The sequence below is a fragment of the Oryctolagus cuniculus genome, chromosome 7 (assembly GCF_051225735.1).
Source record: "Oryctolagus cuniculus isolate XC-2025 breed Fujian yellow rabbit chromosome 7, ASM5122573v1, whole genome shotgun sequence".
Classification (NCBI taxonomy): domain Eukaryota; kingdom Metazoa; phylum Chordata; class Mammalia; order Lagomorpha; family Leporidae; genus Oryctolagus; species Oryctolagus cuniculus.
Window position 1 is genome coordinate 95,362,866 of NC_142873.1, and position 16,381 is coordinate 95,379,246.

General features: G+C 41.2%; 1 protein-coding gene across 1 annotated transcript in view; it reads left to right on the top strand.

Moving 5' to 3' along the window:
• Nucleotides 1-15,788, top strand: part of PIGK (phosphatidylinositol glycan anchor biosynthesis class K) — a 172,580-nt gene extending 156,792 nt beyond the window's left edge. Inside the window, exon 12 of the mRNA XM_089300478.1 lies at nt 15,497-15,788. The gene's annotated coding sequence lies outside the window, so the exon portion shown is untranslated. The remainder of the gene's footprint in view (nt 1-15,496) is intronic.
• The last annotated feature ends 593 nt before the right edge of the window (nt 15,789-16,381 follow it).

The following is a 16,381-nucleotide window of genomic DNA, read 5'->3' on the forward strand; positions in this document are numbered from 1 at the left end:
ACTTTACCAATTGACACTCCTGTCTATGGCATCAGTAGTCTCCCTATGCTCCAGTCATGAGTTTCCAAGGCTATGGAAGCCCTCTGAGTTCTCCGACTCTTATCTTGTTTAGACAAGGTCATAGTCAAAGTGGAGGTTCTCTCCTCCCTTCAGAGAAAGGTACCTCCTTCTTTGATGACCTGTTCTTTCCACTGGGATCTCACTCGCAGAGATCTTTTGCCAGAGTGTCTTGGCTTTCCATGCCTGAAATACTCTCATGAGCTTTTCAGCCAGCCATATTGGCTATTATTGACAGTGCTGCTATAAACATGATGGGACAGATATCTTTGGTACAGTGAGTATATCCCAGTAGTGGGATTACTGAATCATATGGCAAGTCTATTTCTAGTTTTTAAAGAAATATCCATACTGTTTTCCATAGTGGCTTTACTAATTTTCATTCCCACAGTGTATAAGAGTTCCCCTTCCTTCACATCCTCACCAACATTTGTTATTTTCTGTCTTTTGGATAATAGCCATTCAGACAGGGGTGAGATTTCTCATTTTGATTTTGATTTGAATTTCTCATATTGAGCATTTTAAAATATATTTAATAACATATATTATTTAATATATTTGTTGACCAGTTGTATTTCTTTTATAGAAAAACTATTCAGGTCCTTTGTCTTTTTCTTAACTGAACTGGTTGGTTTTTTTTGTTGTTGTTGTTGTGGAGTTTTTTGAGTTGTTGATACATTTTGGATAATAATCTTCTATCAAATAAGTAGTTTTCAAAAATTTTCTCTCATTCTGTCAGATGTCCCTTCACCATATTTGTATCCTTTGCTATACAGAAACTTCTGAGTTTGATATAATCCCATTTGTTTAGTTTTGCTGTGGGGCCTTATCCAAGAAGTCATCATCTACACCAATGTCTGAAGTGTTTCCCTACTTTTTCTTCTATCAAGTTCATAGTCTGAGGCCTTAAAATTAATTATTTGATCCATTTTGAACTGATTAATGTGAATGGTGAGAGGTAGGGATCCAATTTCATTCTTCTATATATCTCCAGGGGCAGTAACATTTATTGAAGAGACCTTTCTTCAATGTATTTCTGGGTATTTTTGTCAAACATTAATTGACTGTATGTACATGAATTAATTTCTGGGCTCTCTATACTTCCTATTGATCTATATGTATATTTTTATGCACTTCCATATTGTTTTAATTATGAAAGCTTTTGAGTATGCTTAGAAAGGAGGTATTGTGATACCTTGAATTTTAGGATTATTTTCTTCTAGTTCTGTAATGAATATATTGGTATTTTGATAAGGATTACATTGAATCTGCAGATGCTTTAAGAGTATAGACATTTTAATTCTTACAATCCATGAGAAAGGAATATATTTTCATTTTCTGTGTCCTTGATGATTTCTTTCATCAATGTTTATAATCTTTCTTGTAGAGATCTTTCCCTTCTTTGGTTAAATTTGTTTCTAAACATTTGAATGGCTTTTTTGAATGGAATTTTTTTTCTGATATATATTTTGGCAAATTCATTATTGGTGTATAAGAAAACTACTGTATTTTTGGTATTTTTGTATGTTTATTTTGTAATCTACAACTTTACTGAATTGGTTTATCAGTTCTAACAGCTTTTTGGAGAACTGTTTAGATATTTTCATATACAACAGCTTGTCATCTGCAAGCATGTTGACTTTCTCTTTCCAATATCAATGCCCTTTATTTCCTTTTCTTACCTAATTTCTCTTATTAGTACTTCCAATATTATATTGAAAAAGAATGTTATAGTGTCACATGTTTTCATGATGTTTACTTCCTCTGTAAGACTCTCTTTAGAATTTCTTTTAAGGCTGATTTGGGGGTGATGAATTCCTGTTTTTGCTTATCTGGAAAATATATTATTTCTTCCTCACTTCTAAAGGATGTCTTCACTGGATATAGTAGTCTTCTTGGTAGTTTTTTTTTTTTTCTTTTAAGACACTTGAATATATCATCCCATTATTATTTTGGAGTTTCTGATGAGAAATTTGCTGTTAGTCTAATTGGTTTTCCTTTATATGTAATATGACACTTTCTCTTTTTTTTTTCTTTTTTTTTATTTTTTAGACAGGCAGAGTGGACAGTGAGAGAGAGAGACAGAGAGAAAGGTCCTCCTTTTTGCCATTGGTTCACCCACAATGGCCGCTGTGACCGGCGTGCTGCAGCCTGTGCACCACGATCCGAAGGCAGGAGCCAGATGCCTCTCCTGGTTTCCCATAGGGTGCAGAGCCCAAGCACTTGGGCCATCCTCCACTGCACTCCCGGGCCACAGCAGAGAGCTGGCCTGGAAGAGGAGCAACCGGGACAGAATCCAGAGCCCTGACCGGGACTAGAACCCCGTGTGCTTGTGCCGCAGGCGGAGGATTAGCCTATTGAGCCATGGTGCCGGCTGGCACTTTCTCTTACTGTCTTTAGAATTCCCCCCATGTCCTTAACTTTTGGTAATTTACTACATATGCCTTGGAGAAGATCTTTTTATTGGTTGAATCTGCTTGTAGTCCTTTTAAACTTCTATATCTGGATGTTCATATATCTTTCAAGACTTGGGAGGTTTTCAACTACTATTTCATTTAATAGGTTCTCAATGCCTTTTTCCTTCTATTCTCTTTTGGGAATCCACATAATAAAAATATTTGGTTGTTTAATGGTACCCAATATTTTGCATAGCCTTTCTTCATTCTTTTTAATTCTTTTATCTTTATTTTTGTCTGGATTATTTCAAAACTCTTGCCCTCCAGATCAGTAAATCATTCCTCTGGTTGGTCTATTCTGTTGCTGAAGTGCTCAACTGCATTTTTTATTTTATTGATTGAGGTTTTCAGCTTCAAAGTTTCTGTTTGGTTCTTTTTAATGAACTCTACCTCATTAATGAATTTCTCATTCATGTCACCTATTGTTTGATTGTTATCTTTGAATTCTATTTCAGACATTATATAAATTTCCTTCAGATTAGGATCTATCTGTAGAGGACTGTTGTGTTCTTTTGGAGATGTTATGCTTTTTTGCTTGTCCATGTTTCCTATGTTCCCATGTTGACATCTCTGCTTCTGGTGTAATAGTCCCTTCTTTATGGAGTACGTTTTGTTAGGAAAGTTTTTTTGTTTTTTTTTTTTTTTAATGTGGGATGCAGGGTATCACTTGGTTTGTTGTTGCTTTGGCTTTGGTTCTAGGTGAGCCTAGAAGTGTAACCTCTGAGTGATTTGTTTTGCTTTAACCAATGTCAGCAGTGTCTATAAGTAACACAGTTGTCTATTCTGCAGCAGTGCATGGAGGTCTAAATACATCTTTGAAGTAGAGGCGGACTTCTTAAGGTGTATATCTTCAGTCTTCAGAAAGTTCGGTATCGGTTACACTCAAATTTATAATAACCTGAGCCTTGTTTTTGATGCTGAGAGACACCAACATTGTGTCCCTTGTCCCACTGGGCAGACCTGAGTGATGTGGGGCTTTTTGCACCAATATCCATGGCTCTAGAACTGTGTGAAGTAGATAGGACCTTCTCTAGGTTCTGCTGGGAGACAGGTGCTGGGTTTTATAGCACCAAAAGCCCTTACTTCCAGAACTTAGCAATGTGGAATGGGGACCCTGCTGTGGATCTACATGGTAACTGCAAGTTATCCTGGAGATTGTGCACTGGCAAGTATGAGTCTGGACAGGTGAAATGCAGCAGATTTTTCCCTGGGTCTCACAGGGTAAATGTTGATGCATCTGAGGAAATTAATAATAATTCTAACAGTCCTGGTCCTGTGGAATGCTGTGGGGTCATTACCTACGTCTCCCAGGATTACAGTCAGTTGTGTTGGGAATGGTGGTAGTTACTTGCCTGAAATAGCATCTCAGATAGAGCTCTCCAGATACCTCAAGTGAGTATGAGTTACTCCAGAGATTGTAATACCAACATCAACAATACCAGCTCTGTAAGGCACTGATGGAAATGTCTCCCAATTCCCACATGACATGCAAGGGTGATGCTGGCTGGTGTTTGTGCCTTGGGTTCCCAGCACTGTAATCTAGGAGGTGCAGAGGTAACTTCCTCCAGTCTCATCCTCTTGAATTTTATCTAAGCTGCTCCTGGTGCTAATGCCAAGAAACCAAGAGGAAACCCCCTGAATAACACATAGGGAGTGAGCTCAAGCCCAGGGTCTTATCCCTAGAATTCTCACAGTCACAGGCCACAGGGTGTCTGCTCTCTGCTCTGAAAAGCACCCTGTTCTGGCACTAGTGGCTTTTGGTAGCAGCAGAACTGCTCGCTGTCCACTAGAACAGAGTTCAGTGGTGAATCTACCATAGTGAATTGAGGCTGGCACTTTAGCAGGGAGGGAACATTTGGCTTTCCTATGTAGAGCTTAGACACCAACCAGTTCCCTAGGCTAGACTTGAAGTTAGTGGGGACCATGGAATTCTGACACAGGACTGCCAGTGGTGGGAGCCACAGCACCTTCTTGCCTCTTCCCAACATGATGCTGTTCCCTGTCTGAAAGCTGGTGGAGTAGGTGCTGAGGCAGCTGGTGGCAGTGCTATGTCTGTCCTCTCTCTTTGCTGTCTTATAGAGTCTTTTTGCTCTTCTATCACTTCTTTGCTGGAAATTTCTCTCAGTTCCCTCTGAACACAATCCTCGCTATGTTTTTCTGGAATTTCTCTGTGGCTGAGATGAGTGCAGTTTCTCACTCTTCAGCCATCTTTGATCCTGTCATGATATTTTCTTGGTCTCTTGATTTATATGTGTATTCTCTTCTTGTTGTTAAAAAACACATTTGGAAAGTTTATTTTCCTTTTGTTAAAATATATATCTATTTGAAAGTCAGGGTTCCAAAGAGAGAGGGAGAGACAAAGAGAGAGATCTCCCATCCACTAGTGCACTCCCCAAATGGCCACAATGGTCAGGACTGGGCCACACAAAAGCCAGGAGTCTAGAGCCTAGAACTCCATCCAGGTCTCTCAGGTAGGTGACAGTGGCCCAAGTACTTGGCCATCTTCTGCTGCTTTTCCCAGGCACATTGGCAGGGAGCTGGACAGAAAGCAGATCAGCTGGGACTTGAACCAGTGCTTTTATGGGATGCTGGTATTGCATATAATGGCTTAACCTGCTCTGCCACAATGAAAAGGTTTTTTCTTTTTTTTAAGCTTTTATTTAATATAAATTTCGAAAGTACAACTTTTGGATTATAGCGGCTTTTTCCCCCATAACCTCCCTCCCACCCGCAACCATCCCATCTCCCACTCACTCTCCCATCCCATTCTTCATCAAGATTCATTTTTAATTTTCTTTATTTACAGAAGATCTACTTAGTATTTATTAAGTAAAGATTTCAACAGTTTGCACCCAAACACACAATGTATAGAGTACTGTTTTAGTAATAGTTTTACCGTTGATTTTCATAGTACAACACTTTAAGGATAGAAATCCTACATGGGGAGTAAGTGCACAGTGACTCCTTTTGTTGATTTAACAATTGACACTGTTATTTATGACGTCAGTAATCACCGAGGCTCTTGTCATGAGCTGCCAAGGCTATGGAAGCCTCTTGAGTTCACCAACTCAAGAGACAAGGCCACAGTCAAAGTGGAAGTTCTCTCCTCCCTTCAGAGCAAGGTACCTCCTTCTTTGATGGCCATTTGGAAAGGTTTTTTTCTAAGTTGTTTCTTATATGTCCAGTATTAGAAGTTTACGTAAGTTTTCTCTGGAGGATTTCAATATAGTTACATGACAAAATTTTTAAAAATTGCTTTGTAGCCATATGTTCACTCTATAATGGGTATATTTTCTACTTTCTATCTGACAGAGTCTTTTTTAAAAAATTATTTTATTTATTTGAAAGATAGAGTTATAAGGAGAGAGTTAGAGACAGAGAGGGACAGAAAGATCTTCCATCTCTTGGTTTATTCCCTAGGTGGCCACAATAGCCAGGCCTGGGCCAAGCTAAAGCCAGGAGCCAGGAGCTTCCTCTGGGTCTCTTACATGGGTTGCAGGAGCCCAAGTGCTTGGGCTATCTTCTAATGCTTTCCCATGTGCATTAGCAGAGAGCTGGATCAGAAATGAAGCTGCCAGGACTTAAACCAGCACTCATAGGAGATGCCGGCATCCTAGGCAGTAGCTCATCTCACTGTACCACAATGCTGGCCCCTGATACGATCTAAAGACAATATTCAGTGGAACAGCAGATTCAGTGAATGCTGGGTAAATGCACTTCCTTATTTTGGTTTCTTCATTAAAGAATAGGGATATTTTGTTGGGTCGATATACAGCATTCTTTCATTGTATAGAATTCAACTGTATGAAGAACGGTGATAGAGTAGCCAAAGGAATCCACTGTTCCAGTTACTGATTCCTTATCTTTCAGCTCCACATCACTCCTTGCTGTTCTATGGGAATGGAATTGAACCCTTTAAGGATATCTTCAGAGTGAACCTGATGTTAGCTTTGTCACTAGAGCATGCTGGAGGAGGGTTGCTGGTAGATGAATCTTCTCTTCCTGTTCCTGGTATCCTCCTCTTGCAGTGTGTGTGTGTATGTGCACATACATGTGTGCATGAGAGTGTGGTTCTTGCAGTGCCCAACACCTGGTAGCACAGCCCATCCTCCTGTAGGCAGCTTCATAAGGAAGGGCTACCAGCAAGGCATCTCCTTATGAATGGCTGCCTTGGGCAATCTAGCCTCAGCAGCTTTGCAGTGAAATGCAGTTGGTGGGCAACTGCACCCCTCCTTGGCCATCTACATCATGGAGTGCTACTGGCTGGACACTTCCCCCTGACCAGTATTCCCCACTCCCCTCCAGGTGACTTTTCAGTAAGTTTTTGAGACATGGCTCCTCCTTGAGATAAGCTTTCTACCAAATCCCACTGAACGTATCTGCCATCCAGTGAGCTTCACCATGCCTTCTCCAGAGATGTCTGGACCTCAGCCCATGGAGTGAGAAGGTCTCTCCCTTGTGTTTTTTCTCATTCATAGGGGTTGCCACCTCTCAGTTTTTAAAAGATTTACTTATTTTATCTGAAAGGCTGAGCTACAGAGAGAGAGACATAGAGAGGGAAAGCTAAAGAGAGAGATTTCTTTCATTTGCTGGTTTACTCCCCAAATGGCCGCAATAGCCTGGGGCTGGGCCAGGCAATGCCAAGAGCCTGGAACTCTGTCTAAGTCTCCAAAGTTGGTGCAGTGGTCCAAGCACTTGAGCCATCTTCTGCTGCCTTCGCAGGTACATTAGTAGATTGGATTGGAAGTGGAGCAGCTGGAACTCGAATCAGTACCCATATGCGATGCTGGTGTTATAGATAAGGGGTTAACCAGCTGTGCCATGACGCATGCCTCTCCTCTCTGCTTTGAGTTCTTTTTATCTCTTGCTAGTAAATCCTCCATCCCTCTAATGTCTTGCTTAAATCACCGTGTGATGCATGTCTCCTGATTGGACTTTGACAGATACAGCTTCTTACAGAAACCAGATGGCAGTAAGAGGTGACATCCTTGTTCACATTCATTTTTTAAAGGTTTGTTTATTTATTTGAGAGGTAGAGTTAGAGACCGAGATAGGGAGAAACAGAGAGAGGAAGAGACAGAGAGAGAGAGAGAGAGAGGTCTTCTATCTGCTGGTTCACTCCTGAAATTGCTTCAATAGCCAGAGCTGGGCCAATTGGAGGCCAGGATACAGGAGCTTCCTCTGGGTCTCCCAAGTGGGTGCAGGGGCCCAAGCACTTGGGCCATCTTCCACTGCTTTCCCTGGCAATCTTCAGGGAGCTGGATGGGAAGTGGAACAGTTGGGAGAACCAGTGCCCATATAGGATGCCTGTAGTACTGCAGAGGGAGGCATAACTTACTACAGCACAGGGCTGGCCCCTCACAATAATTTTTATTGTTCAGATTATTCTTCTTTAAAAAGAAGAAGCCCACCCTATACCCCTACCCCAAAAGAGTCAGAGCCCATTCTTTGCCATCTCATTCAGAAGGCCTCCCTGGAGATATCAACTGAAGGTTGCAAGATGAATGGGGCACCACCTCTGACATGGTTCTGGCCCGTGGCATTGGCCTGGTGATGCACACAACTATCATATACGAGATGTCTTCAAAAATTCCTAGAAAATTAGCATTGTTTAAGAAACTATATATAGATTTCAAAGGTTTTTATTCCCCCAAAAAAGCAATTTTATGCATATTTTTAGCTAGTTTTCATTCAAGAAAAAGAGAGCACTCCCTTGTACTGGTTTACCCCCCAAATGCCTGCAATTGATGAGGCTGGGCTGTGGCTTAAGCTAGGAGCCCCATACTCAGTCTAAGTCTCTCAAATGGTAACAGGGATACAATTACTTCAGCTTTCACCTGCTGCCTCCCAGGGTCTGCATTATTGGACAGCTCCATTCAGGGGCTAGAGCCAGGAATAGAACGCAGATACTCCAATAGGGATCCTAGATATCCTAAATGACATCTTAACCCGCAGACCAAAATCCTGCCCCTCCATGAACTATCTGAAGTGACTTCATAGATTGAAACCACCCACCAGTCTCATCAGCTGACTTTGTTTTAAAAAGCCCTGATTCTTCTGGTCCGGGTAGTTTTTCCTGGCTCTGAAATTAAAAATAAAAACAGGGAAAAATGAGATAAGGGGAATAAAAATTTAGATGTTAAAATGAGAAGCTAAGACTCTAAAGGATATACTTATGAATAAAGTAAATTACAAATTGGAAACAAAACTCTTTTCAAGTGAAAATAATAGAAGGAAAAATTAAATTGAAAATAAAGAGTAATCCAGGTAGCTGAAACATTTTAAAGGAAGATTAAAAATAAGCTCACATTAGTGAAAGAATATAACATTCTGTAAGTGCTAAACAGTTAGAGAACAAAACAACTAAAAATAAATACAGAAGATAAGAGATGAACAATTTAAAACATGAGAACATTTTTCTAAAAGGCAAATTACCTGCTTTTAAAAGACATCTAGCTTTTGTTATTATCCAAACATTAACACAGCCACAAGTTCCAGTAGCTTGTATCTGTGGCTTTGATTTCCAAGGTCAGGATCTTGGCAAAGCACTCTTCAGAGTCCCATTGGAGTAGCAAGCAGTTAAGAATGTTTAGCTCTTCTATTTCCTCATTCTCCAAAGGCTCCTGTCTCCTCTGATTGCCTGGTTTTTAATTCAGTATCTTGTAGAGTTGGGTATGGAAAGAGGCTAGAGCAACACATGCCCTTGCTTGGCCAGCCCTGTTTGCTGTGGCTCTAGGAGCAGGCCTGCCGATAAATCCTTTACTACCAGCCTGGAAACCCAGGAGTAGGCCTATAAGGATGTGGATTGCCCAGGTATCTCCTGATGCTGAGGTTGCTGTGTGTCCTCCTTTCTTTCCCTCACACTGCTGGCTGCAGCTCAAGTAATCAAACTGCTTTATAATATATCTTGCCCCAGGAAAAGGCACATTAGTATTTTTCATACCTTTTGGTTAGAACCTACAGTAAGAAATACTTTTCCTACTCTTGACTCAGTACATATATGTGTGTATATACATATCTATAGGACTGAAAAGGCAATTTTACAAAACAAGTCCCTCTCTATCATTTTCTATTCTTTTGTATTCTGTATTATGGAATTGTCTCAAATGGGAGCTAGATCAAAGGTTTTCAAAAAATATTTGGCTTTCATATACCCTAAAAATGCATGTTACATTGTGTTTCCTAATGTATATATAAGCATATGCATGTACATAACTAAAATAAAATCTTACAGAACAATTATGAGTCTTCTTTCATGTAGTACACCTTTTAATTTTCTACTCTATTGTGTTACAGTTCTTAACTATATCTGCCTCTAGTTGCATCTCCAAGCTTCCCACTAACAGTGATAGCATGGAGAACCACAGCCAAGGAAAGTAGTCAGCAGGGTGGTTTAATAATCATACACATTTTAAAAAATATTTTTATTTATTTATTTGAGAGGTAGACTTACATAAAGAGGAAGAGACAAAGAGAAAGGTCTTCTATCCACTAGTTCATTACCCAAGTAACTTCAATAGCCAAAGCTTGGCCAGTCCAAAGCCAGGAGCCAGGAGCTTCTTCTGGGTCTCCCACATGGATGCAGGGGCCCAATGACTTGAGCCATCTTCTACTGCTTTCCCAGGCCATAGTAGAGAGCTGGATTGGAAGAGAAGCAGCCAGGGCTTGAACTGGTGCCCATATGGGATGCCAGTGCCACAGTTGGAGGCTTAGCCCACTATACCGCAGCACCGGCCCCCATACACATTTTTGTACCAACAACATACTTAACTCCTCCCTCTTGCTGATTGGATCTATAGTTTGCACCCTTGTTCCTCTAATGCTTATGAAGTATGAATACCTTGTATATGAATGAAAATCTCTTTCTTTGTGGTATATACAATAGAGGATGAAGATCTAGGACCCTGGTGAAGAGAGCTCCAAAAGGGTTTCTAGAAGGTGGAGACATTGAATGTTCGACACAGGTTTCTCAAAAGTGGCAGAACCAACACACATATACCTTAATAAAAAGTAGAATTTATTTATGCAGCTGAATCTCTAGTAGAGATTTGTCTTCAGGTTCAGTTTAATCCAGGACATGATGACATTCTGGGACCCATTTCTCAGTTCTGTTTCCTCTCAGATGGCTTTGCTCTCAAGGTGGTTCTTCTTGTGGTAACAAAAACTGAAGCCCTCCTGAACGCTAAAGGACCATGAAGTGAGGTGAGAATGTGTGGGAGGTAGAGGAGAGGAGTTTGTATCCCTTTATAGGATCATGTTTCCATCTCTATTTATTGTCTCTGGAGAGACAATCAATGGACATTAAAGAGACAATAAATGTTTCCATCTCCATTTATTGTATCTGGCCAACAAGTTTAAGCCAGTGAGGGCCTGTCCCCTGGAGCTACATATAGAGCATGTCCCCCATAGAGTGGGCTGATTTTTCCAAAGAACACATGGGGGATTGTGTGTGAGAAGATGGAGGCTGGTGTTTACCCCCAGGGAGCCTTGAAGGCTGTGTGGAGAGGGAGAAAGAGTTTGATTGGGGAGCTGTGTCAACAGTTGGAGATTCAAAGGAGGATACAGTGCTTTATTTGGGAGTAGAAGCTGGCATGAAGCCTGGAGCCACCTTTGTTCCTCTGGAGCATAAGCATACACTGGGAGCAGTGGGAGGTGAGACAAGCTGGTAAGGCAGCCTGTGGGTTCTGAAGTCCGGGCTACAGAATGAGGACCACATCCAGCAGCTGGTCATTCTCCAGAGAAACGTCTTAAGTAAAACCATTACTTTCAGACACTAATTTTGGAGGCAGAAAGGACTAGAGAAAGACAGTCCTAGAACTTCACACTAGTCCCTGCAAGAGTTCAGTGAATGCCAAACAGTGAAGCTGTGATTGTGGAGGGAGGAGGGAACTTACTGGGAAGCTCTTGGCTCTCTGCCTCATAATCCCAGGAAACTTTAAATAAATGCTGTTGACTTACGCTGTGTAGAAGAGATCCTTTAATATTTAATGACATTCAACAAAGATTAAATAAATTCAACAGGCTTTGCTTTCCAAAAGAAATCACCTTTTGGAAGAAAAACAAACTAATGGTTATGCGACTCATTAACCATATCAACCTTATCAAATGGTTAAATTACTCTGTAGTATATGAGAGAGAAAAATACCACCACTTCTAACTCACCAGACAAGCTCCAGAGGCCTCCCTAGAACCTTGTGGTCACAATTCCTCTCCTCCCTCTCCTACAGAATGAGGTTCCAAAGGTGTTGTTTCAGCCTTGCACTCTCCTGTGTGCATCTTTGTGGCCTCTAGCTTTTGGTCAGTATGACAGAAAGCTCTGGCAGTTGAGTGAAATAATTTCCCAAGCACCTGTAGCTGGATTTAAGCACTAGAGATACAGAGATGAATCTCAGCAAAACCCAAAAAAAGGAGGCTCTATTCTAGTGTGTCAAATGAGATATTTGTAGAGTGCAATGGGAGGAGAGGTCAGCTGTGTGTGGCAAGAATAAGAAATGTCTCACATGAGAGAATCTTTAATAGTGAGTCTTAGAAAATAAGTAGCCAGAGAAGATGGGTGGGAAAGAGGAGAGCCATGGGGAAGTGCTTCCCTGGCAGATGGTTGTATTCACCTGGTAAGGCCATAACAACTTTGACCTCATGGATGTCTCAAGAAATCTGTGGCCATTTCTTTAGAGCATGGTTAGAGCTCCGTTCCAGTAGCCTGAATCCAAACCGTTGGTTCTACCCTTGCTCAGTTTGGGACTGATTATTCTAGTGAAAAGCAATGTGCAGATTGATAGTTTTTCAGGAGCCTTTCACATGGTCTTTTTTTTTTTTTAAGATGTAGTCATTTATTTAAAGGCAGAGTTACAAAGAGGAAGAGAGAAGGAAGCTTTGGAGCTGTGCTGATCTGAGGTCAGGAGCCAGGAGCTTCTTCTGGGTCTCCCAAGTGGGTGCAGGGGCCCAATGACTTGGGCCATCTTCTACTGCTTTCCCAGACTGTAGCAGAGAGCTGGATCAGAAGTGGAGCAGCCGGGACTCGAACTGGCACCCTTATGGGATGCCGGTACAGCAGGCGACGGCTTTATCCGCTACGCCACAGTGCCGGCCCTGGTGTTGTTTAATTCTTACAATAATGCTGTATGATAGTAATGATAGGAAGGATGCTAGTTCTATGGAAATCCTCAAGAGGCACTCAGCCAGGAAGGGCGTGGAGGGCGGCCTGGGAGAAGTTGTGGCTCACAGGTCTGTTTGCTCCACTAGTGTACATGGATGTCACCTTCTCTGCTTGCTGGACTCTGTGTTTTCAGAGTTGGATCAGATTTGAGAACTGGGGCTCTTTGCTGCTCACAGTGATGCCACCACTTCATTTTATGTATCAGTCATCCTTACAGTTTTTCCATTTGCTTGATGAAGAAACCATTATAGATAGAATAAACTGTACACACACAGGCACACACACATACACACGTATCTGGCAAGAATGATGACAAATGTATGGTAAATGATGTATGACAGTAAGAATACAAGTTTACACTGATAGTTATACTGAGAAAAAGGAGTAATGTTGTAGAAATTGAAACATTGACATTTAATGTGATTTTGATGTCTTTCTTTAAAGGAAAACTTTTATCAGAAGAAAAAGTTTTTACTCTTTCTAGAACTCTGTAAGTTCATTCATTACATCCATGCTTAATGAACTTCAGTGATACACTGCTAACATTGCCAAGTCCATACCCTTCAACTTGAGATTCAAGGTGTATTTCACCACAGGCTATGTTCCTAGTTACACATCCAAGCTGTCTTCCCCACCCCTGTAGTTTCCCTCCTCTGTCCCTGCTCACTTCTCTCTGCTTACCTTCAGTTTTCAGCCTCCTCAGTGAGACCTACTGCTCTTGACAGTACTCTCTGTGCTGAGAATTCTTGGCAGTAAGCCAAAACATCTTCTGAGGACTAAAGCCTTGATGTGATATGTGATATGTGATATATGGTGGGCACAAATCTCTTGCCAGTAAACTCTATATAGGTCTTCTTTCACCTTGTGAGTGAACCTGGATGGATGTACCTCCTTTTCTAGGTATACTTTTTTAATAATTTAATTGATTAATTAGTTTGGAAGGCATAGACAGAAAAACACACACATACACACACACATCTTCCCTCTGCTGATTCACTCCCCAAATGCTCACAATAGCCAGGACTGGACCAGACCAAATCCAGGAGCCTAGAACTCAATCCTGGTCTTCCTTGTGGGTGGCAGGGACCCAAGCACTTGAGCAATCGCCAACTGCCTCCCATGGTGAGCATTAGCAGGAAGCTGAATTGGAAGCAGAGCTGGGACTCAACCCAGGAACTTCAATATGGGATGTGGATGTCCTAGGCCATGACTTAACTGCTGCATCAAATGCCTGCTCTTAGATATTTTATACAAAAGAGTAGCTCTATTCTCTTGGAGGGCCTGTAGGTGGGTGGGCTATTTCATAACCATCAAGCCCATACCTGATTACAACCTCAAAGAAGGACAGGTACTGAGAGTGAACAGTCAGGGCATGGGATTTCATCAAATTAAAGAGCTTTTATATAGCAAAGGAAACAATCAACAGAGTGCAGAGACCACAGGAAAAGGGAAAATATTTTCAAGTTATACATCTGATAAGGGATTAATAGCCAGAATATATATGGAGCTCAAGTAACTCAATGGAAAAAAAAAACCAAATAATTCAATTTAAAATGGGAAGTAGATTTAAACAGATATTTCTCAGACAAAACCATAGGAATGGCCAACAAATCCACAAATCCAAACCACAATGAGATATCACCTCATTCCAGTTATATGGACTGTTTTCAAAAAGATAAATGATAACAGTTGCTGACAAGGATGTGGAGAAGAGAGAGCCTTGCGATGTTCTTGGTGGGAATATAAATTAGTACAGCATTTGTGGAGAACAGTATGGAGATTCCTCAAAAACTTAAGACTAGAACAGCCACATGACTCAACAGTCTCACTACAGGGTATATATCCAAGGGATATGAAATTAGTCTGTAAAGAGACATCTGTATTCTAATGTTTATTGAGGCAAGATTCATCACAATAGTCAAGAAATGGAAACAACTTTTCCATTCACTAATGAATGAATGAAGAAAACATGCAAATAATGGGATACTGCTCAGCAACAGAGAATGAAATCTTGCCATTTGCAGCAACTTGAATGGAACTGGAAGTCCTTATGTTAAGTGAAATAAGCGAGCACAGAAAGACATATATCATGTGATCTTCCTCACATGTGGAGCCTAAGAAAAGGTAAATCATAGATGTAAAAAGCTCAATTGTGGTAACCAGAGTCTGGAGAGAGAAGAATAGGAAAATGTTGACTAACAGGTACTAAGTTATGGCTAGCTAAGAGTAAGAAGTTCTGGAGTTCTCTCCCAAAGTAAGGTGACTATGCATAATGTTGATGCATTGTATATTCTCATATATAAAGAAAAAAGTTAGAATACAAGATTTTGAATGTTTATGCCCTATAAAGAAATGTTAAAGGAGGATATGGGTATATTTACTCTGATTGTACACTCTACAATGTGTATGTGTGTATATTGAAACATAACATGGAACTCTATAAATACATACAATTTATTTAAAATTTTTTTAAAAAGTAAAGCAAGTCATAAAAGCAAACACACAAGCAAGCACGCACGCCCCCACTTCAGTGCCTTGTCTCATCTTATTCCTTGTTAAAAATGCCAAGGCAGTTAAAAGAAAGACTCATATGTCTCTTGAAATCCAGGGAAGGAAGGAGGCAGGTGTGTTGGCCAAAGAGGTGAAAGGACATGGTCTGATGCAGAGAAGAGGAAGCTGAGAACCATAGCAGAGAACTGCAGGGCAAGGGCAGGCTCTCAATGAGCCCAGCGTCATGAGAAAGGGCTTGGAGCATTCTATGTTTGACGGAGAACTTAAGAGAAGGAATACAGCGTTCAGTGTGTGCTAACTTGGTTTTCTTTTTTAGGTTGGTGACAGGCCATGGGGATGATAGAGACAGAGAATGTTTGCATCGCAGTAACATGACTGAAAAAGTCTTCCTCTGCATCCATGAAAAAGAAATGGTGAAATCTGCTGTGAATCCCAATAACAAGCACCAGGTGGACAAGTCACATCCAAATTACCAGCTTTCTATTAATATCGGAAAGCCTTAGCTGCAATGCCATCTTCTAATAATACACTTATGTACTTCATGTTTGGCATAAACAATAAGGGATGCAATATTGTTAGAAATGACAGAATTAAAGTGACTTTAGCAAGCAGATACTGATATCATTAAGTTGAATGTAGATAACTGTTGAGTTTTATTTAGGCTGTGTTCTGAAATTGATGTGATCTGGTCTATAGGAGTACAGGCAGATGCTGCTATGGGCTGAAGGTTTGTGTGTCTCTGAACCCCTCCTATTCCTGTGTTGAAGCCTGTTCCCCAGTCCAATGGTATTGGCAAATAAAGCCTTCAGGTGGTAATTAGGCCCTGAAAGTGGAGCCCTCATGAATGTGATTAATACTCTTCCCCTTCCCCGCCCCAAAGGCAGAGTTCAAAAGGGAGAAACAGAGGCCAGTGCCGTGGCTCACTTGGTTAATCCTCTACCTGCGGTGCCAGCATCTTATATGGGCGCCGTGCTCTAGTCCCGGTTGCTCCTCTTCCAGTCCAGCTCTCCGCTGTGGCCCAGGAAGGCAGTGGAGGATGGCCCAAGTTCTTGGGCACCTGCACCAGCATCAGAGACCAGGAAGAAGTACCTGGCTCCTGGCTTCGGATCAGCGTAGCTCCAGCCATGGTGGCCATATGGGGGATGAACCAATGGAAGGAAGAACTTTCTTTCTGTCTCTCTCTCACTAACTCTGTCAAATA